Source organism: Gambusia affinis, linkage group LG02, assembly GCF_019740435.1.
Source record: "Gambusia affinis linkage group LG02, SWU_Gaff_1.0, whole genome shotgun sequence".
NCBI classification, from domain to species: domain Eukaryota; kingdom Metazoa; phylum Chordata; class Actinopteri; order Cyprinodontiformes; family Poeciliidae; genus Gambusia; species Gambusia affinis.
The window spans coordinates 9,850,213-9,874,267 of record NC_057869.1 but is presented as its reverse complement, the minus strand read 5'-3'; the positions used below and the strand labels follow the sequence as shown (position 1 = coordinate 9,874,267).

The 24,055-nt window shown below is 36.7% G+C and overlaps 1 long non-coding RNA gene across 1 annotated transcript in view; it reads right to left on the bottom strand.

The window, feature by feature from the left end:
• Positions 1-23,354, bottom strand: part of LOC122845685 — a 45,785-nt gene extending 22,431 nt beyond the window's left edge. The window contains exon 1 of the long non-coding RNA XR_006373107.1: positions 23,175-23,354. This is a non-coding gene — a long non-coding RNA (uncharacterized LOC122845685). The remainder of the gene's footprint in view (positions 1-23,174) is intronic.
• Between the last annotated feature and the right edge of the window lie 701 nt (positions 23,355-24,055).

Genomic DNA, 24,055 nt, shown 5'->3' with positions numbered 1-24,055 from the left:
GCTGGACATTATCATTATGTATAGAATAAACAACGCAGTGGACAGTCTCACTGGGTATGATAAAAGCCTGGGTAGGAATGTGAAAAAAATTGTCTACTTTGTTATGTCTTCTTCCTGGCAATTTAGCTTTCATTAAATAAAACGTGAAAAGGAAGGAAAGTAGTAATCAACAACAAGTGTATATGGTGGTGAACACATATTAGGAGTGAATAGTGCATTATTGGTGTGTGTATGTCATGCTGATCGGATTTTCTCATCATAAACTAGTAATCACTACAAATAAAGTTTTTATTTCAGTTCATTTTCAGTTAATATTTAGCTCTTCAAAATTTTTAAGTTTCTGACAGGAACATTCAACCACAAAAATATTCCATTTGGAATGGATTTAGAGCAACTAAAATGAAAATGATTTTTTTTTTTTAAACAACAAAAAAACACCCACAACAAACAACTAGAAGTTTTCCGACCTCAGTCTAAGAAAACCAATTCAACCCAGGGAAAAATCATGCTAACGTTTGCTTGCAGACAACTGTAACATTAAACTGTACATTAATGAACATCTGTAATATTCATTGTGTTGTAATTGCTCATTATCTTTTGAACAGTTTCTAAAAATAAAATGGTGAAAACTTGGCCTTGCACAGGGGGAGCGCTGTGGGTGTGAGTTCTCGCCGGGCCCTGACTATGCAGCTGTGGCTAATGTCAATTAAACAGAGTGGCTCAGTGACTGTGACCTAAAGATGATCTCTGGAGTCAGCTGCTGGCCAAGGTCATGCCACAGTGTTAACAAGATTTGATCCTCCAAGCTTTCTGTTGCACTTTCCCCGCTTCTCTCATTTTATCCTCTCTATCCGTCCCGTCTCCTGGAACAATATTTCACTGTCAGGCGTTTGTTGCTCTCGGTTTTTTACTATACATCCGCTCTCCTCTGTCCTGTTTATGTCTCTCTTTGTCTTGCCTCTTACTCCGGCGTCTACAGGATCATTTTAATCAGCAAGATGGTGGGTGACATTCATTGTCTCGCCCATTCCATTTAGTTCTATTGAAGATAAATGTTCAGCCTGCTTTGATTTGTGGTTAGCTGTCTCCTTTTTATGCGCATAAATGTTAAGGGTTGTTTGTCACCCTGACCGCTTGAATGTAGTTAAATACTCATTTAAATATGTTCTCTACAATAACAAGGGTACAGGGACCATCCTACAGGTCAGATCAAGTATTCAAAATACAAATAAACAAAAAACTGTTGTTGCACAAACATTGCTGATAATTGTGAGACAAATGGGACGAAGTGGGATACTGTATACTGGCAAAGTTTTAGATTATAAGCAACAAATTTTCTCATCCAGAAAACCTATTTTTTTTGATATGCCAACTATGCATAATTAATATTCTCTCAAGGACAACAAAAGGACTTTTGTTTTACTCTACAAAAGACATTTACTATACATTAAAAAGAAGTATTTCAGCAGTTATTAGAAGCATTTGCTGTAATGTCAAAAAATATTTTTCTACTGGTTATAAATAGTAGGAATCATTTTTAGACATTTGATTTAAATAAAAACAAAGAAATGATTTACTCCATGTTTATTCATGTTGTTTTGTTATATTTTTAGAGATGCCTGTCTCGTTTCCTGTCAAAAGTAAAACATCTTTGTTGAAAAAAACATGTTAAACCCAAGTCTGCTAAGGGTATGAATAATTTTGAGTCTAACCGTGTCACAAATTCAAGCCAACAAATAAAATCATTTACTGATTGTGTTTAATTGTACAATCTTCTTAAATCTATTGATTTAAGAAGAAAATTCAGAGATCAGAAGAAGTAAAGATGTACAGGATGATGTCATACTCAGACAAATAAAAATACAGGTATCAAAATTTACATCCTGCAGACATGCACACCATTCAGAAGTCATTTTATCCTCTACATGATCTGCAGCAGCAGCATCAGAGGCATCGCCAGGCAGTGCAGGTCTCACTCAGTTGATGTGATTATCTGCTCCACTGGTCACTGTCTCCTGGCCGGTTGGCTGGCTGAAACACATTAGTGACTGGGATGCTTCTGCCTGGCAGAGCCACCACCCTGTGTGTGGCCTTGTTTGATACATTGTAAGGACAATTCCTTACATATATTGCGTTGTGGGGACAGACTGGGTTAAGTTTAGGATGAAGGTATAAGTTGTGTTTATGTTAGGCTTAGTTGTAGGGTTTGTATGGGGTTAGGCCACAAAAGTGAATGAAAGATGAATGGGAGTCAATGCAATGTATAGCTATGTGTGTCTTCATTTATGTGTATAGATGGCTTGGAAAATATTGATAGCTTAAATATTTTGGCTCACAAAGGCTAACTGCTCCATGATTCTAGTGGAAAAAGGAAATATGTTGCAAAATACAACAAATAGATTCAGTTTTTTCTATCTTTTTTAAGTATTTTCTATCTTGTGTGTGTTTAGATATTGGTGGGTTATGATATAACGATGAGAAAAACAATTCAAAATGAAGCCTTGACAGATTATTACAACACAGAGAAATGCCTCTGCCGTAGCAGGAAGAGCATATGAGACGACTCTCTATGGGTAAAACGACATCTCTAATTTCCCGTCAGCCAGTGAGCCAATCAGATAGGACAGATATCTGTCAGACCTCAGTTACTGAGAGCTGTCTGTGCTCTCCGCTGCATCCAGAAGAGGTTTGCCCAGAAATACATCAGCACTGTGCAAAGGCCCTTAGCACACCTGCATGCCTGACTGAAGCCACCAGAAGTGTGAATATCTCAGCCAGAGCTCGATAAACTTAAAAATCCCAGTGGACGTTTGAAGGCTGAATGGTCCAGAAGAAAGGTGTGCAGCCACTGCTCTAAAACAAGACTTGTATAAAATCATTTAAAGCTCAAAACTGAAGTTTTAAGAAGTCTCCGAGCATTAAAAGGGTAACATATATATTAATAGTACTTGGAATGGAAATCTTATATATATACATATAAAACATTGCATCATATATGTTCTTTGTGAAAAATATTAACAAAACTTACAATGGCATTTGAAAAATAAGATAATTACTGTGAGTATTTAAATGAAATATCTGGCCAAATAGATATGGTTTTACAATGTTGCCGATATATACGATATATATATATATATATATATATATATATATATATATATATATATATATATATACGATAAACAAAACAGTGAGAAATTACTCAGATCAGTTCAGATTTGTCTCCTTCAATCAAAGGAAATTGCCTCAAATTAAACTGTATCTGTTTTATTCTGATGTGGAGTGGCAACATTTTATTTGGTTTTGCATTTCTTAGTATCCTTTACACTTTTAACTTGTATGCTTAAAAAGTGCTTTTGTCTCCTCAACATTACATAAGAGGCAGAACAAATAAACATCATAGCATCATAGCAGTATGATGAGACTTGGCCTTCATTTTGGTTGTAATGGGACTGAAGGTACTGCTCCTTTATATAATGTTTTAATATTATTTTCTTTAATAAAAAACATTGCCAGTACAATAATCAGAACTAGAAATCTCACTTATTCCTGTAAAATAATGTTGTACTGGAATGCTGTGTCATTAGGGCAATAAGAGGAAAGACAGATGTTTCTATTAAACAACTCCAAGTTTGTTAGCCAATTTGCAGTGAATATGTTTTCTGTTGCCTCTTTAGTTGGTTTTAACTTAACCTCTTTTTAAAACTTGTCAGAGAGGCATTTGCTTCTCTGCTGATGATGGCAATGCATTCACCAACTTTAGGGTAGGGTCAGTTCCTTTCTGTCTATAGGCTTTTACACTTTTGGCAACAGACAGGACATCCATAGCGCTGTCAACGTGCAGCCAAGAAACCACTAGCCTGAGGTGAGAAGTCAACACAGTCCTCTTTTTGTGGGGTGACATTCACACACAGTGTACCTTACTTAATTGCCTCCATTCAGCCTCTAGGACTGAACCTGTAGCACAAACGCATGTAAAAGCATCCAGCACAAAGTAAACAGTATATCTCTCCGTCGTTCTGTCCTTGTTGCCTCTCAGAACCACCCTGTGGAACCACATGGATGGAGAAAGTAGTTGACATCAAATGGCATGAATTATTTGCTGGGGTCTCTTCCAACACTTATTGCCATCTTAGTTTTTGAATTTATCCTATAGGTAAAATATTTATAAAGCCAGCATTAGCCAGTGCAGATGGTAGCCTGGCTTTTCTGTTGTGTGTTTGTGAATGAATGAGGGCAAAGCATAAACACACAGATGAGTTCTGACTGGCCTCTCATGCGTTATCAGCTCTGATGTGTCAGCTATGGTTATGTTGGATGTCAGATAGGTTTAGATTAGGCTCTGACGAGAGGGCCTTCTCAGACACAAACTGTAACGGATAGGCCCTCTCACGCTGCTGCAGTCTGCCAAGGCTAATATCATCTCTGCCCCGGGTGAAAGCTCATATCTTCAAAATTAAATAAATAAAACAAGGTTCCAATATGAGGACAGGAATTCATTAGTAATTACTGAACCTATCATTGAAATGTGAGATTTTTAATTTTTTTTTTTTTTTTTTTTACCAGATTTGACCATTTCCTCTGCTATATTTAAGTACTTTCTTACATTTTATTCATAGAGGAAAAAAGGGAGTCATCCTCTACAACAAAATAATAGAAAATGAAGACAAATAAAGGTCATTACTATTAACTGTCCTTGCTGATGCTTTTGATAAATTGGCAGATGTACAAAATATAAAAATTTAAAACTCATAAGACTGGAGAAGTCAGTTAGGGGAAATTATCTGTAAGTTTTCAATGAATCAAAGTATTACTCAAAAAAAAAAAAGAAACCACATCTAAATAGTAGAATGTTGTGCAGAATCATTTTCAGTTACTATAACTGAAGTAGCCCCATTCTAGTCATCAAAACTTTAACAAATAATTCACAAAATAAAGAAATCTAGCTGGCTGAGACACTTGTGCTTCGTTTTGGATCTTTTAACCCAAAGTTGACAGTTATTCCATGACAATAACTCCCCCAGTCTTATGGTTGTTAATTAGCTGTAGAGATAAGCATAGATGGGATTCATTCTGCACTTTGACCCAAATCAGTTTAAAGTTTTTACTCAAACTAAATCTACACGTGAAGGTCTGCCAAACCCAATCAGTTTTTTAGTCTAACGGGGCTCAGGTTAATGTTGACAACTTTCATTGGTGTTACAGTTTTGGTTTATTAATAGTAATTTCTATAAAATCACAAGAAGTAAGATAGATGTTAATATAGTATGTTCTTTTATCTTTTTATATTAAATATATGAGCAACTACAGACATTTAAAAGCTAAATCTGGAGGAAAAGATACTGCACTTCTGCATGATTGTTTGAATCCAGTGGAAATTATAATCACATTTTTTTAGCAATATGGGTCTCATCCATCTGCTGAAACCGTTAGTATAAAAGTTTTGCAGTGCTTGCTTTTTGACATGAATAACTTTTGTTGGGCTAATACAACAAAAGTGTGGTCTCAACAGTGACTTAAAACAGTAATAGGCTGTCGTTCCTTGTTGCCACCTAATCAGGAGTCTTATCCCACAGTGAGAGAAGGAGCCAGACCAGCCTCCTTAGATTAGCATCAATCCCCGAAGGCTATTAAAAAGCCATTTATCTCAATACAAATGGCAGTCAGTGATCTGCGCATCAAGACTTACTTGTTTTATTTTAGCCTTTTAGAGTATGTCAGGTTTAATGCTTTGATGTTTTAACAGTGAAAAGCATCAGTCAGTATTTCCTGCCCTTTTATTAATGTTTTACAAAAGATCCATGTTCTAAAAAGTATACAAAAAAAAACAGATATATTTATTTTAAAGATCTCTACAAAGGTTTTTGGTGAAAAGTATTTCTTATACAAGCTCCTTCTCAAGTTTCTAGATTGAACAGCAGCAATGTTTAGAAAAAGACAGACACAAAATTATAGACTTCCACGCTTTGTTCTGATACATTTTATAGAGATTGCATTTTTTTTTTTTGATGATCACTTGTGTAGCCTTTTGGCAGCAGATGTCTTTACAATTACATACTTTCATTTTCTTGTTGGAAGATTTTTAAAACATCAATAGACCCAAATCAGTCTTCAGCTACTTAAAATAAACTTAAATCTTAGATCATTTTAAAAACACTTTTCTAAAAGTAATGTCCAGAATAACTTGATAGCACCACCATGTATAGATGAAGACATAGCATTTGTGGTAGCATCATTAAAATTTGTCATGGTAATTATAATATAGACTATTTTTTAAACAAAAAAAAGGTTTTTGATAGAATTCTGTTGAAAGGACATGTAGTTACCCATTTATAGGAGATAGCAAGCACATTTACTACACAGAACTATGTACTTTGAACTGCATTGTTGCTGAAATGTGCTGCACAAATTAACTTGATTGATTGATTGATCGATCGATCAACCATCTTCATTAGAGATGTGGGTAGATTCAGTGGATATAAACATGAAAATCAGATTTCACCTGAACTGAACAAAATAGTATCAGAAATAGAAACACTTTTTCCCCAGCATTATAAAAAGGTGGACTCTTTTAATTATATTTGACACTATTAAGTGTAATGTTATTTTGTCTATAGTGTACTTATTACTTATTTTTGTTTCTGTTTTTATTGATTAACAGAGTTGTGGATGAGAACCATGCCCCAATTTTGTTGTGCTTGCGTAAACTGAACGGAAATGTACAATGACAATAAAGACTTCACTTACTGAAGCCAAGGGACAACTGAAACTTATTTAGGAAGAGGACACAACAAAGTTTATGTGACTGCTCAAAATGATTGCTCAATTGTGCTCAACCAGACCTCTGCAAACATGACAGTCTTATTTAAGAGCATAAATTCTGCCCTTACTTTAAGAGTTACATTAAAGTTAGTATTGTGCTGAAAATCCAATCACATTCAATGTAAAAGTGATTTTTGTGTGTTTCTGACGATGCAGTAACCAGTGGGCTTCGGAGCGTGTGCTGAGTTCACGAAGAGGGAAAGACAGGAGAGAGAGGAGCTAAAGACAGATGACAACAGTGAGGGAAAAAGAAAAAGAGATAAGGAATGAGACAAAGGAGGGTGAGAGCGAGAGTTGTAGAGAGCAGGCAGGTTGGAGTGTGCTGGCCGGGCCCCAGCGGAGCCATCGATCCAGACTGGCCTTACATCAGAGACAGGAAACCTGAGCTGCATGCTTCATCACCTTCCCCGCGGAGTCCTCCCTCACTCTTCTCGACTGAATTTCTCCTCTCAACCATCTTCTCTCCTTAGCTATCCTACCCTGGACAGTAGTGAGTACTCTCCTCTCCAATTTTTCCCTTCCTCTCCTCTCTTCTTTCCTGTGATCCAGGGCCTGTCTGCCTCTACAACAAGCTGCTGCCAATTCATCATCTATGGCTGAATTTAGCTGCTCCCAGCACTAAGTGCACATTGCCATCCATTCACAACCGCTCATTCATTATCCCCCAACGTGCATGTGTGTGTTTGCCCTTGTGGCTTTCAGTGCGTGAGCTGGCGTGCACATCACTGTGTAAATTATGCACAACTTGTCTTGCCTGTCTACCTAAGCTATTGTTTTGAAAAGGGAGGGGGTATTAAGGGGGCCACTGCCATGCGACTTGGGGTAACAAGGTTAGGTTATCGAATTTGTTTAGGCGTCACAGTCTCCTGTGGGAGTGAACTCAACCCCCACACAGCCTCAGTCTTCATCTCTTTACGCACTTCCACGGAAATATCTCAGCAGCCCAGTGGTAAGAGGTCTATTGTGTAGCAGCTTGGGTGTTTGCTTATATACGTTTCATGACACTGTAAGACTCCATTTACTTTACAGTTTAAGAGATGTTATCATATACACTCTGTAATTAGACCCAGCAGCAACTGAAGACTCAAGCAGTGCCTTTACAGTGTCTTACGTTTCACCTGAGTCTGCCATTAGTAAGTATTTTTAAAATCATTTTAACATCAGCTTTGGAAAATCCCTAAGATTAAAAAAAAATTAAACAACCTTCAACATCAGTTGTGCAAGATACTTTCAAAATACCATGATTTTTTAAAAACTTTTGTTTTTAATAAAAGCTACACTTTAATTACAGTTTGGACCTCTGAAAGATGTAAGTGAATTTAACTCTAAAGTGTCATGTGGAACCAAGCGAGAGCTATTGTGTGACATATAAGGGAATAAACAAAGTTCAGGTTTTTCCCTTTTTGGGGGGGATGAAACCTTCCAAACAACATAATGAAAACCACCTTCAGTCCATCTGCAAGACTGAAATTTCATAATATAGTAAAAATAAGAGTAAGAAGACTATATTTCCTGTTTGAATATCAATAAGATACTAAAGCTTAAAAAAATAATACCCCAATTTAGCTCATCTAAAAATGTGGACAAACAATTTAAATATGTAGAAATATTCCTATGTATATAACGACATGTCATGCATATAATCTTTTTTGTCATGATGGTTGATTCTGAACCAACTTACAAATATCAAAATTGGATTATTGTAATGTTGATTTTAAAAGAAATTGGCACACTCCAGTTGTAAAGAAGTTGTTTTTTAAAAAATCTAATATTGTAAGGGAGCAGATGGAAAAGTAGGACATAAAAAAAAAACACCCTGTAAAAATTAAGTGGATAAGGGTCACACTGTACACTGGCTCTGTAAAAAAGCATGACATATTTTTTCTTTCACTCGAAGGTACGTATGATGAATGTATCATATATGTACCACCATCAACTTGAGTACTATGGACCAAGAAATGTCAAAGCTCCCTCTTAAGCCGACAACGACAAATTAAAAACATAATGCAAATTTTACTGTGAACCAGGGTCGTCGTGATACGGTGTGCTCTTTGTACACAACCTCCTGTCTCATAGACACTTCACTGACAGCAATCTCCATCCTCCACAAGATAGAAGCAAAGTCATAGAATCATACAGGAAAGTAGGTAGGATGGCTCTATAGGACACATGCCAGCATCGGCCAAATAATCTTATATTGTCAAAACCATATATGTAAAAATGATAGGTGGTGTCTGCATCATGTTCGCTCAAAGCTGGATTAAAATGGCTGGAGTTAAAATGTCCAGTAGCAGCTTATTGGAAGGGATTCAATGACTGTTATTGCTCTGCTGTTGTTGAAGGAAACGTGTCAATTTGGGCAAATATGAATTATTTTTTAATAATCTTCCTATCGACACTAAACGTGGTAGACAAACATAAGACACACTTGCAATTGCAAACAAATCAAAGTGTTTTTTGTTTCCATCCAGCTTACATGTAAGCTACTTTGAGTTGATTTAATTGTTGTGTCATGACAAATGTGGACATTTTTGAACATATGAATGCTTTTTCCAGGCACAGTAGATGTTATCTGTTCCTAGTCAACATGCATCACCAAGGATATTGGTCCTGCCTTCACACCTTGACATGAATGTGTTGTTCTTTATTTTAAGCTTTTTATTGTTGTGATATCATTTGGCCACTGTGAAGCAACGTCTGCAAAGCCCAGAGTTCTTCAACTGGGCAAACTTAAAGAGAGGAGCAAGAACAGACACGGATATTCAATCATGTATTTAAGTAACAAGCAGAGTTATATGTTGCCAATTAGTCAACAAAGAAGCTAAAAACGAGCTCTCTACACTTAAATGTCATAGAAATCCCTGGTCCAGATTTGTTTTTGAACTCAGTACAATGTTTCAGACCACACTTTCTGCACTGTGAACAGAGTGTGAAATTCTCAGCTTTCACAAGGAGCCATGTTTCCAAGGATCAACCCAAACAGGAAAAAGACACCTCTTTTCGTCCTGTATTGATTTTTCACACACATTTATGACCTCATATTTTGCCATTTATTACAAATGACCCCCCTTTAGTCAACATTACGAATAGAAAATTAACTGAGATTAACGCTCTTGAATACTTTGCCTTTTTGTGCACTTATGCTGTTCATTTGCTAACCAGATCAATGCTGATGGAATTCCCAGGATGAGACTGGAGGAAACATTTCCTCACTTAGACGTGAATATCTCCAGCCTCGTGGTTTAAATGAATGTGTTCTCAGTACTGCTTGTTGATTGGATTTTGAAATGACTGCAAAAACTTGAGATAAGTCAGACATGTAAGAAAGCAGAGACAAAATACAATACAAAAACTATGAGCCCAGATTTGAATTAAATACCTTAAACAAATGAATTAATAATTAATTAAATAAATAAATAGTCTGCTTTCAAAACAAGGCTTACCAGACTGTCTAAAGGGGTACTCAACTAGTTTTTTTTTTCTTTTTTATATGCCTGACTGGTTTGAGTTTTTAGATCCTCTAACGAATCATTTAAGATCACAGACATACAAATCCCTTAAACCGTAAATATTACCAAAGCCGATATCAGCATGGTTTTAGTGTCTGATAAAACATCTGCCAGAGATTTGAATAATACAACAATAACAGAACAAAAAGTTTAATCTGTAAAATTGATTTTAACAAGCTTAAGAAAAACATGAGAAAATCTCAAACCTTCTTCTTATAGTCATTGCATGTCATGATTGGTCATGATTGGGATCAATGTCATAAATGTGCAGGATTATGTAAAAGTATGTTACGTCAATAAAATTCAGTACCAAAGGGAAATCAATCCACTTCATTAGTGGTTGTGAGACCCATACGGTTCATTACATGTCAACTGAGATGTCCACTTTGCTCAGTACTTTAAGCTATTTCTGCTCCATCAGTGGCCGTTTTTGTAGTATTAATAGTAGCCTGGCTAAGTCCATTATTTGTGTACACAATACCCACTTTTTTCTGTTTTCAGACTGACATGCCAAAATATCGCATGCACGGATACCAACTATGGTATCTAATATTGATGATTTATATACCATGTTCAGTGTTATTAGCATCCTGCAGACATGAAGAAGCATCCACAACACAAGAGAGCACTAATTCTCCAGCTGACTACGATATAAAGAAAAATGCATTCAAGGCTAACCTATTTGAGTTTTTTAGTGTGCTGGCAACCCCTTAATGAAATGACACTCTTGTTGGCCATATCAAAATTGCAATTGTGCCATAACAGGTGAATTCAGACCTGCTTTTGCTCATCTGTGCCATATGATGCTATAATGGGGGTTTAAAACTAATCCATCATTGCATCCGTGCTGGTAGCTATTACATTCCTGAACTGAAAGGTATGTAAAAGAAAGAGTTCCTACACCACATGCCAGCACTGTGTTGTCTGCCTTCTGACTCTGTAGTCTCAATAAGACATTTGAAAAGACTGTTATAGCTCCACATGAGTAGCAAACAAGCGTGAGCCATATGCTTAATGAAGGTATCCTTGCTTTGCTGTAGTGTTTCACAACTATCATTTCTATAGTTCCCTCTCTACACAACTCTTACTTTGCCCCCCATGTAGCCACAGAGTGAGTAAATGGTCATCTTGATCAATATCTATTTCCTGTAGTGTCAGGTTTCAGAAAAATGTCCATATTGAACCGATGTTTCAGCAGACTCCCACCACAGTTTCTCCTCTCCCAAACGTCCACCGTTTCCGTTGCTGAAGGAGAGAAAATCCCTACAAATCGAATTAAACAAATGATGTTCAGGAAAGTCATTGATCATCCATCTTGCTCTACTGGCCTAACTGGGAGATCCTAACAGTGCAGACTGTGCATCTGAGAAGGGAATGTGCCTCTAATGTGGTTTGTGATTCCTGTTTATCCTGCACAGATCAGCAGAGTTAACTTAATTGTTGGAAAGTCTTGGTCTAGCTGCTACTGTGAGAAGTCCCACCCTAAAACTGAATTTCCGTATTTTGCTCATGATAAAGGCTTTTGATTTGAGACATTAATTCACCTGAAACTGGAAACTCTCACCTGGGATTTAAATAATAGCAACTTAACTTTTTGAACCTTTTCTGTTGGCGCTAATTATGTAAAATTTATTGTCAGTCAACTTCCATTTCTTTCACCAGTAAATACTGTAAATCAGGATGATTATGAACATTCAGATTGTGTCACCTTGATTCTACCTGTGTGGATGAGTCAAAGATCAAACCCAAGAAGTGCCATACATTTTGTTCAAGTAAGTTTCCACTTTAAAGGACGACAGAAAATTAGATTTTGCTGAAACACAAGAGAGGTAATGATGATGGTGAGTGGAGCGCCCCATTACCACCCCTGCCCATTGGGGATCTTTGTAATACTGCCAACCAGCTCATGTAAAATACATTTCTACATCAGTAAACTAAGTTATTTCCCTTATGGGAAACAAAAAGGTCAGAACCCATGCAAAGTACTAGTAGGGCAATCAATGTACAGTCTGTGCTAAAAGCAAAAGTTCGGGGAGGGGTACCTACTTAAAAGCCTTCACTTTTATGCTTTAATCAATTTATGGGTGTACCGGTCATTCTGTTTAAGCCAATAAACCGGTGGATTACCTTGAAATACTGCTTTGCCTATTGACCACCTGTGTTTATGATGGAAGTTGTAGGAGTCATGTGTGTATGGAAGTGTGTTTATTCTGTTTACGCTAGAGTCCTGACATGATGACGGGTACGTACTTTCATATGACTTCTCATATACTTTGAGCAAAAATTACCTTACACAATCAAGGTGATGTTACTGCATCAGCAATAAAAGAAGAAAACAACAAGCAAGTCAATTCTAATTTATTTTGAAAAACAAAGTTAAGCTATTGTTGAAAATATAAAACCAACTGAGCAGTAGACTGCAATTTAATGTTGTAGCTACAATCAGACGACTAGCCTAGCTTTTAGACTTCCACGCTTTGTTCAGAATTATGACAAGAAACCTCCAGGCACAACCCTAGTTTCTAGTTGATTATTTGATGTTTTAGGAGTGCTGTGAATAATTTTGCCTCTGTTGTGGCATTTTGGCATAAAAATCACAGCACAATGTGAAATAAATTGCAAAACAATTAAATACTCAAAAAAAAATGATAAAGGAAAATACCCCCATCTTTACATGACTACAAATTATAGTCATATATATTTCATGTATGCAAGTTAAGCTTTTTAACTGTGAAACTTATCTGTGAGTTTTATCAGATTTTTTTTTTTGGTAATTCAAGTTTTTAGAGTTGTAAAGAAACATCTGTGTGTTTTGTAGTAAAGCTCCATAGTTGTGATTCAGTTTTGTGCAGTTTGTGAACTTGATTGCAGACACAAAGCACACATCTACGTATATGCAAATTCCTCTGTCCCTACATGTTAAAAGTCAGAATACAACCACAAAACTCTTGTGAGTTCTTGCCAATTCCTCAACCTGATTGAACACTGACACATCAAGGGGACAAACCCAAGTGGAAATTTTAGCTTGTGTTAAGAAAAACAAGATAAAAAGAGGCAAAAATATAAAACAAATTTAAATTGCACACCAGCAAGCACTGCCACAGTCTTTTGTGCTTCTCAATCTCATCTGAACCACATCTTCACTTCATTTAAAAATATTCATAGAAAAACATTCATAAAAAAGTTCATTTTTAAAATATATATTTTCTGATTTTAGCCTGGAGGATTATTGTTCTGTATTTTTATTTTTAATAAATGAAAATTGGGAAAGGTCAGTAAAACTGTACATTAGTGTCTTAATGAGTTCTGTGAGGACTACTGCCAAGTTTTCTTCTTTTCAGGTTCATTTTTCATCTGCCACACTTTCCCTTTTCCTCCTTTTCTCTCCACATCTCTCTATTTTTCGCCCCCTCTCATGCTCCGGCAGACAGGAAGTGTCAGAGTAGGCCAGGTTATTTTAGGCCTAATTGGGAGATTGATGTTCATTCAGGAACCTGGCACCTTGACATGCCTTTCATCCCTCCTTGTGCACATCCTCCCACACAGCAAGAGGCAGACACATTGACGACTTATTGAAACGTACACAAATGTCCTTTTTGATGACATTTCTTTGTCAGCTATATCACACGAAGGGATGGCACTAGTGTTTAACTGAACAGAGTTTAATGAAAGTAAGTTACTGCGGGACCAAGTCCCTACCTTCTCCACTACGAAAATGCGGAAGAGGAAAAAACATCCTTGAATGGGTTTAAAGAATAGAGCATCAGTCTCAGCTAATAGGGCAATTTGTGGGGAATGTCTGGAGGGGTTTAGTAGGGCCAGTAGCTTTATTATGTTCCCTATCACTGCACCGTGTCAGAACGGGCTGTAACCTGAACCTTACGTCTATCACTTCTACAACACGACCAACAAGAAGCTCAGGCAGACAAAGTTCCACTAACGCATGTCTAGACCGGTACTCTTCGCTGAAGATGTGACTGAGAGGGATCTGGAAACTCTCTGTAACTCACTGTGTTCAGTGGTGGGGTAAGCTTTTGTTTTGAGATCCCAATGGGACTGTTTCATTGGTGCCAGCTCATAATGTCAAATCACACCAATGACTTTATATTGCTAAGGGACACGTAAATGTGCATCGCACATAATAAGAGAACTAAAGTTCTAAATCTTTTTTATCACAATTAAGTAGTTTACTAATGCCTGCTAACCCAAGTTAGAGATCCTATTTAAATATACAATTTACATTTTTGTAAAAAGGAGGACTTTATGCACTGTGCCGTTTCCAGCACCTCTCTCTGAGAATCATACTGAAGGGTGTAGCCAAAGTAAAAACACAGGTGATTTCTTTAGATGGAAGTAAAACATTTTAATTCAAAGGACCAGATTTTTATTAAAACTTTGAAGTCATTTTGCTTTTCTGTCAAAAAAGTAGTATTGTAAATTACAGTTTTATTGACTATGTGAATAAAGAGCAAAGAGTTTTCTGTTTTCAGAAAACAGAAAAGAAATTGAATGATGTAAAAAGTTGTGAAGATTTCATGAAAAATATGAATGAACAAGAGAAGCCTGGGAGGTGAGCAGGTGAGCTATGAACATGAAATAAGTTTTGACCTGTGTGAGGTCAACTTAAAACTAATATTGTTAAGAGTGAGCTTATCAACTAGTGCTTGGCAAGGTTTTGAATATCTAGTAATAGGATGGTGTATTAGTGTTCTAATATGTTAAACAATACTAGACCTATAGTCCCTCTGGAAACGTTGTCTGTATACATTCCTGATCTTAACTGTTTTTATGGTCTACGAGGTCATGTAAAATAAAAGTGTTTAAAAACCAGCTGCTACAAATCTGAATGTAACAAGGGAAGATTTATTCTCAGCAGTATAAGATAACCAAACTCTGAATCGCTGGAAAGCATGTGGTCCTCAGTGATTTCAGTAATTCTGTAACAACAAAGCTCCTGGTTTGGCCAACCTGAACCTCAAAGGTCAACTTGATCTGGGCACAACTACAGACAACAAAATTCCATCTGTGGGGCTTCCAGCTAGAAGGGCAGCACCAGCTAACACAGCCTGATGCCCATCCGTGACTAGATGGGCAGCTGGAATTACCAATTAGTTTACCAATTGGCTGCAGCGGATTCGATTGGTTTGTAATTAATTCTAGTTACTGGCCCGTAGAGCAGGACGGATGGCGCCATGCCTTTGTCCTACTGACACACTATCCCACACAGCCGGGCCCTGGGGGGAGGCAGCGGACATCAATACAGGGCCCTGCAGCTACTGAGCTCCTCACCTCCTCAACACACACACTTAGACACACAATACCTCACACACACTCACACTCTCCAAAGCAAACACACACAGACGGACCCCCTCGCATCGCTCGGCTGATTCCGGAGAGAGCGAAACCCCAACCGCCTGAGAAGGTGCTGACGACAAACAAAGACAACTGAAATCTTGTGTTTCGAGACCCTGACCCCATCGATGTGTGTATTTGCATGAGTGCATCTGTGCGTGTGAGTTCAAAAGAAATGTATAACAACCAAAATGCAACCTCTTCTTTACACGCAACAACTGGAGTGACAGAGTTGGAGTGCAGGTTGAAGTGGAAACCTTTACAACATATACCTTTCCTCCTTTGATGTATATTGTTAGAACAATTTTCCATGCAAATGCAGGGCAGCATGACTATGTGTGCATTTGCAAACTATGCACCAGCAGAGGTCACATGGCTCACTGATACCTCCCACAGTGAAGGTCAGGACTTCTACACCCAGGAGTAGAGAAGCAGAGGTTGAAACAGATCGATGATCCAGATAAAAATACACTGCACCTCAGCTCATCTGCTTTATACACACACACACTGATTCATAAACACATTCACACACTTTCAACAAATGACTTAAGTGCCACTACAAATGATCCTGGCCTCCTCTTAATGAAAGCGATATCAAAGTGAGAGCCCATGGCAGCGACTGCTGGCTTTTAGGATAACGATACAGTAATAGAAGACCATTAAAAGATCATAACAGCTTAAATGATGAGGTCTCTGTTGTTGCTCTAGCCTAAACCCTTTGCAATCAAAGCTTTGTTTGCACAAAATATAAAAAAGGACAAGTTGAGAGATAAGGTTACTCCTCATGATGATGTTGCATCAACATTTACAGCACCAAAAGTTTTCTGTGGAACACAGACGATGCAAAATGGGATTGTGAGAGGCAGAGAGAATCAGACAAGACCGCGGCTCATGAAAGTCGACAATGTGTGATTTATGTGAGCTGTGAGGGGAGTGGTAATTGGGAGTAAAGCTCCACAATGCTTTTAGTTAATGACAAGTCGACTGCTGAGAAATGTTTGCCCTGCCACCCTCCTTATTATGGATGCTGGTTAACAGTGGGAAGAGGGTCATGCCCGACGAAGACTCATCGGCTAATAAAGGAGGACTGATACTGGGAAACAATCGGTGGCCTGACAGCAAATTACAATGTCACATATTTTCAGACAAGCTTTGTTTCAGAACAAAGAAACATCATAAAGTGTCAAATGGTCAAACCTAATTATGTGAGCAAACAATGCTAAATTTAGAATAAAAAAGAATAATCTTAGAAATAAAATAGAAAAAAAAATGGATCTGGAAGTACTTTACCCTGATAACGTACATATGAACCTATAATAATTTAACAAGTTTTATATTGGGGGAAAAAAGTGTTTATTTTGCCTTAATTTGTTATTTGGTACTCATGAACTTTATACTTTTTGTCTAAAGGATGACATCATTATAAACATTAAATCAAAAGTTCTGATCACTTACCTAGTACTTGAGAAGCCTTTTTACTCTTGAGTAAATTCTCGGATAAATTCTTGAGAGTAATCATGTTTAAATACTTCCAAAGGGTGCAGGTTTATTAGGTTCCCTATCTTCTCCACTGAGTCAATTCCTCTCCTGACCTTTTTTCTGGTGTTCTCTCTCCTCATATAAATCTTCACTTTATGAACTCTAATTTGAACAGGAGACTTTGCTGTCACGTCTTTGTCTAGTAAAAAGAAAATAAAAAATGAAACCTTTTACATCAGTGGTCTCAAACTTCATTCCTCAAGGGCCAGAGTCCTTCAACCTTTAGATGAAGGACTCTACACTTGTCCGATACACTTGAATTAAATGGTGAAACTGCTTCACTTACTATGCAGTGACACTCTACAGAGCTAATATTGGAGCCAGGTATGATGAACCACAGAGACATCTAAAAGTTTCAGGACACTGATGTAGACTGTAACAATGATCAGGAAAGATTTAGTATTTTAAAACGTGTCCGTGGAAAGAGTGAGAAGTACAGAGGAAGAAGAAGGAAGAACTTAGGAACGTCACTGTAAAACAGTTAATGAAAGGCCTAAAACCATAGAAAAACTTGTAAGACAATCACATGTATCACATGTTTAGCTCTACAGATTGCTTTCTGAGTGATTAAGAGCCCTCCAGGTATCCAAGCAAAGAAATGACCTCTTCACCTACGAAAATGTATGAGGAAAACATCTGATCTCACCGCACATCTCATCACCAGCCATCAGCAGCAGAAACAAATGAACGGAATCACTACAGGGGACCCACAATCAATACTGTTACTATTTTTCACCGTGAGACAGCTGTTGGAATGAGGCTACTTATTATTAGCATAAGACAAAGTTGTGCTGCTTATCAGTGAGAATACTCAATCAAAGTATCTGAGCAGGTTTAAGATCCTGCTAACTGGGAGGGAATGAAGATGAGTTTAATGGCCAGTGCAGTGCTGATGTTTTTTGCCTTAAATTAAGTGAATAGCATCGCCTGACAAGACAGCGAGAGGTGCCTTGTGTCCGTTAATGCACAAGGCGACATAAATCAAAGCCACGTAAGAGATGGATTTGATAAAAAACAAATTAGCCATTCATGCTCCGGGTCAAAGTGGTCGTTGTGTTATTCAAACATTTGCATTAATCATTGTGTGCTTGTCAGCAGAGAAGATATGCAGACGAAAGCATAACTGATCTAGTTCTGAATTTTGTTTTTGCAGATGTTGCTCAAGCACAGAAGAGAATAACCTCAAACTGGGGTCTCATCACAAAGTGCCTTCTAAAACAACCACTCTGTTTTAACCTTTTTACTTTCTGTCATGTTAAAACCCAAAAACTCATTTTTATTGGCAATTTGGTAGATCATATTTAACACATGTCGATTTGATATGAAAGTAAAATAAATACAAATTGGGTTTCAAGCAATTAAGTCCAGCTTATTCTGACATTCAACATCACTCTTTAGGGGGAACAATAGATATATTTTATGTCTTGAGGAATATTTTAACTTCCAATTAATAACATTTTAGTTTTATCACTGTTAAATTATCAAAAAAAAATGTGTAATGAATGATGTGACAGTTATTCAGTACTACTCTGTTTTTGTCTATTCATCTTCCAGTAAGGCAACTAACCTAAATATACAGTCAGAGCTACAATTAAAGTTTAGCTCTGACTGCACTCTTTGATAGGATTTCAATGGTCCAGTCATTTACTATGCCTAAGAACAAATGAGAGTCTGTGGCAAGACTAGGAACACCAACACTCTCCGTCAAATCAGACTGATTAAGCTTGTGCAATCGCATTGAAAGGTGGCTATAAAAAGGTTGGCTCAGTGGATCTGAATAAAAATGCATGCCATACTCTTCAGATATTTATTTGTAAAACAATTTGAAAACAATGTGTTATCTCCTTCTCCTTTCTTCACTGTCTTGTGTTGATCTATCATATGGAATCCCATTAAAATACATTCACCTTTGTTTTTGCAATGTGACAAATTCAAGAGGGAGGGACACTTTGGTAAGACACTGTATGTTCAATACAGTATCTTAGTGTAATAGTGTTAATCGAGACAAAATGTGCAAATAAGTGAACAAAAGTGTGCCAAATAAAAAAGAAAATATGGCACAATGTTGTTTCAAACTTATGAAGTAGGTTTTGTTAATGCATATTAATTTATTCTAAGGTCTTTAAGGAAGAGGATGCTTTTTGGTAGATCTATTCAGTTCTATTCAGGGGAACCTCAGGACTCCTTGTAAAAATGTCACAGTAGCAACAAAACCACAATGAATAGTTCTGACTGTCATGACAAGAGTTGGGGAAAACCAAGCTTAAGTACATCACATCCAACAATTGACTTGATGTTAAATAAGATGTCCCCATTCCACCACAAGTGTACTGAAACCGCTCAAGCTTACAAAACGCATTGAGAGGGGACAGGGAGAGGGAAGCTTGGGCTTGCTCTGAGCATGCCCCTGGCAAACCTCCATCAGATATTGTTTGTGTTTAGCGCTCAGCTCTATGAAGAATTGATGAAGCTCTTTGGAATGGTGCTATCATCGGGGCAGGAAAGAATCAGAGCATGGCAAAGACCACATCTCTGCCCTTACTGAGCACAGCTCCGGCCATTTATGAGAGACATCCATTAGCCTCACAGACCCGACTTCTGCATGCATCTGCAGGCGCTTCAATAAAAAGAAGGTGGATTCGAAACTACAGGAAATATAATAAACAAGATTACAAATATTTATTATATTTTTTGTGTGAATGTACCCAAGCAGCATAGTGATTGGTCACAACAATGTCATACTCAAAAGGTGCAACACTGCTGGTGGCTTGTTCAAAGCAAGAGACAAGTTTCAAATATGTAAAAGCAAAACATGTCTCACTCACAAAACTTGGAAAAGATTAAAAAGGAAAAGTCTCATATTAAAAACAAATAAAGCAGAATCATAGGCAAAACTTGAAGACAACATTTAAAGTACTTATGGTGCAAGCACACACTCACGCACACGCATGCATGGACACAGACACGGAGGCCAAGCCGATCTTCTTACACAGCCTTGGCTGTCTGTAGGCTAACCACAATCCTCCTCCCTGCAGTTCTGACCGCAAAGCAGTCAACAGAGGCACACTGGGCTTTATCCTGCATGACACGCCGGTCGATAATCATGCACACCACCGCATAGCACAACACCACTGTAACTACGATACCTGGGCCTGCCTGCCTGCCTGCCTGCATAAACAAACATGCCTAGATGGAGCCAAGCTTACCCTAAGAGTAATTTACAACCTGGAAATAAAGACACATTTGTAAAACCTTTGATTTGTCATTTGAACGAATGTGGGCTGTACATGAAATATTATACATTGCCTTTGAAGTTTAGTCTGGTAGAAACCTAAAAGTAAGACAGAAAGCAGAATTCTTCCAATGCATTAAGTTTATTTAATAGTATTTATTTATCTATTTAAAGCCGGAATATTATATACATCACTAAAAAAAAAGCTGTACAAAATTCATTTCAATTAGAATGCTTTTTCTCTGTGCACTTAGACTTAAAATGCAATCAAATTTACTTTTAAAATAATAATTGCTGAATAATTTTTAAATTAATTTAATTTGTTTGATTCCCTTAAAAAAAATTGGCTTTGCTATTAAAAACCTAATATTATTTAATATAAAGCTTCTAAACATAAATTATCAATATGTTTGAAGCTAATATAGGGGTGCACACACTAATATTCAGCACAATGTCTTTTTTTAAAAAAAAGATGCAAGATGTTAATTCTGACAACTGTTCTACAATACCAAGACCACCAAAGGCAGATTGGCATACACACATTTTTTTCCTCTTTCAGTTTTACTATAAGTGAAATATGCATTAAAGAACATAAAATTGCAACAACAATCATAACAAATGCTCTTTCTTTGCTTAAGTGGACACTTATCTGTTAAGCACACTGCATACTTGGAAAAATACTAACAATGTACCTTTATTATCAGACGAGTATCTCCTAACAAACTTGACAAAGGATGACAATAAACTGAGGACAGCAGACAACAGCCAAACATCTCTGAATCTTTGTTAATCAGAACCTGCCTTCATCTCTCTCCACGCTGACATACTGTAAAATGCAACCTGTGTCGTCCTTTTGTTTTACCACTGTAATAAAATGTCTGATGGATCACCACCTACAAACCTTGCACTGCAGCACAGCATCAAAGACAGACTGTCACACAAACCTGCTGACACAGAAGTCCTTCATACTCAAACACGAGTATTATGCATTTTTTGCTAACGTGACCAAAATATGGTCACATTAAAAGAATGCTTTTACAGGGTGAGAGTCAGGGACATCCATTTCTCATTTAGGATTGTACAAGTGTTTCTACTTCTTAAAATGTGATCCATGACATTTTGAAAAAACTAATGCAAATCATGTATGACATGCACAATAATTTAGATTTTTGTTATTATTCATATCTAATATAAAATAACATAACAGTGGACAGAAATGTATTATTTCAAAGAGATGTCACAGTGAAACCGTTAGCGTTTCTTTATTATTTATCTTATCTGCTTATTTAGTATTACAAACTCTATCTAGATTGATAGTTGTTCCTCTGTCTGCTGCAGCAGAAGCAGAGAAGTGCTCAGCATCTGGTTTGATAAAACAACAAAACGAATAGATGAAGACGTGAAAGGCACCAAACTCAATCTGGAAATTTGGAAAACAACAGCACCACCTGCTGTTTCATAGACTAATTATGTCCAGTGAAGAGCTCGAAAAGATAACCTATATTTACATAAAACTTAACCCACAAAAAAAGACCAAAATAAAGAAAACTAAAACAAGATGACTTAAAGATAGCTTTAAATACCATAGTGGGTATAGTAGAGTTTCCTGCTCTAGCTGCAGGAATGGTAGTGAAGATTTTCTCTGTCATTATCATTTGAGACCTTGCTCTGAGCATGTCACTGTTTGAGGTTGCTGACATTTTGTGATTTACACAACACAGCCCTTTTTGAAACCTGATACTGAAAACAGTAAAAATCTGAATCTTTAATTGATTTGACTGATATGAAAACCCTTTTGTATGACATACAGTACAGACCAAAAGTTTGGACACACAGTTGTGTCCAAACTTTTGGTCTGTACTGTATATTGTTTTATCAATCTTTATAACAGAAGACAGCAAAGGAAATAATAATAATGCTCTTAAGTTGTGTTAATAAATCACAGAATAGCAAAAGTTACCAGTAGGTAACTTATAAAATATACATATATATTTTTAATATTTGTCAAAACTGTCACTATGTTATGTCAGTATGGTATGAGATAGATCACATGTGGAAAAAAAAATCAAGCTCCTCCACCTTCTCTTAGTGCTACTATGGATAGCTTTCACAAGACCGGACCGGAAGTAAGTTACCCCAGCAACTCGCAATCTTGATAGAGAAAGACTACTTGGATTCATGTCTTAAAATGTACTTGTCTTGGTAAGCAATTGCTAAACATGAGCAGCATTACCGATGCTTAAATTCGTTTTGTTTTTTTTTTGTTTGTTTTTTTTAGTTCAGTGTCTACCAATATTACATCTAATAAAAATAGTAAACAAACATTTATGTTTGCTGAGAGATGATAATGTGATTAGCTTGATGCACACTTTAGGACTCGAGCATATTGTAAGTGTAAGCACAAGAAACATACAAACAAACAAAAAACATTAACAAGATTAAAAAGTGGTTACCCAGCAGAAGATGCAATGTTTCCTCCTTCTACACTACCTCAAATGTGTGATGCATAATAAACAATCGGAAAGTAAATCTAAGCAAACTAACATTATGTGATTGTAAATTTGGCCATAGCAGTGTTGCAGCAAGACATGTATGTTTACATTTTCTATTTAACGTCTCATACTCTGTGAAAATGAACCTGTCATATAAGTTCAATACAACATCGAATAACAGCGTCACAGTTTCGGATATTTTTAGGAACTTCTTAAAAATGTTCTTACCGTAAATGAAGTGATGATCGGCGTAAACCCGTGACATATAGATATGGTCCTGTGTGCCCTCTGGATATTAGCCAGCCACACTTGTTGATGAGCGATGCTTGGTAGCAAAGTTTGCTCACCTTTATGAAATGTAATGAGAATTCCTCTTTACTGTTTTATCGCGATTGTTTTTACACCGAATCCAACAATATCCAACCAATCAATGAAATGGGTCAAGATGGCGACACAATACCCGGATGTAGGAAGTGCGACATCATGAGAACTTTTTTTTGTTTGTTTGTTTGGGGTTTTTTTTTTTTTTTTTTTTTTTAGATTTACAAACCCCAAGACAGTAAAACAGAGAAGTATTCAAATAAAATTCAGAAATTAGAGGGATGGATACAGAATGGACAATGACCTAAAAAGAAAGGTGAATAGATGCAATAGATCAATAAAAAAATAGAAAAATAAAATAAAATAAACACTAAAAACAAAGGATGTTTTGGTTTCCAAAGCTACTCAATAATCTACAATAATGTTGAGAAGTGTCTTAGCATTATGAGTCACAATTTCTTTAGGTGTGTTTATAAAAGACACTTGTCTATTTGTATAATTTTCAAAGAATTAGAACAGTGTGCACCTAAAGGATATTTTTTCACAATCCAGGATAAGACAAAAAAAAATGGTCATTTTGGCAAAATTTTACTAGCTGAGCAATATTTGATTTAACCATTTAAACACATCTTGCCAAAAAGCTTTGGAGAACTTACAATGAAATAATAAATGGTCCATAGTACATCAATAACATTGTTGCAGAAAGAACAATTGGTTACAAATCCAAAACCCCTGATGTAAAAAATCTTTGGAGGGATATATTTGTCATATGCGACTGATCTATTCCT